This window comes from Octopus bimaculoides, chromosome 11, assembly GCF_001194135.2.
Source record: "Octopus bimaculoides isolate UCB-OBI-ISO-001 chromosome 11, ASM119413v2, whole genome shotgun sequence".
Classification (NCBI taxonomy): domain Eukaryota; kingdom Metazoa; phylum Mollusca; class Cephalopoda; order Octopoda; family Octopodidae; genus Octopus; species Octopus bimaculoides.
Genome location: NC_068991.1, coordinates 12,168,674 through 12,169,394, shown reverse-complemented (window position 1 = coordinate 12,169,394; position 721 = coordinate 12,168,674).

Genomic DNA, 721 nt, shown 5'->3' with positions numbered 1-721 from the left:
TATATATACATCTATACCTTCATATGTTATCTCTTTCTCTCTCTCTCTCTTTCTATATATATATATATATATATATATATATATACATATGTGTTTGTGTGTGTGTGTATGTATACATTACATGTACCGAAGGGGAATTTTGTGAAGGTTTCAGCGTTCAACAAATTATAACAACATATTATCCAAGACATATTGTCATCTCGCCCACTTCCTGTGTAAAACCTTAAGTCACTTCTTTCTCGCAGTCACAGACGTAACCGCACTCACAAACCCACGGTAAAAACGCACACATTCCCTCACACTCCCTAAAGACATACGTTTGCACATATAAATACAAACCACAGATTTCTCAGATTAACTCGATCCTTAACTCATTAAGAATACAATAGGGCCTTTATTTAAAATCTGACACATTTAATTCGTATAGGGTATAAGCGTATCTACGTGCTTCTTTGACTGTAGGCATGAGACTGTATATATGTATATTTGTGTATGTGTGAACGTCTGCATACGAAATAGGCGTGCGTATCCTGTGTGTGTGCCCGTGTGTATGTTTGTGCGAATGTGTGTGAGTACATATATATATTTGTGCGTAAATATGAATATGTGTATGTATGTGTACTTGAATATGTATATATTATGTATTCCTATACAACATGTATGTGCATGAGTTACTATGAAGGTATAGGTATATATAAATATATATATATATATATATATA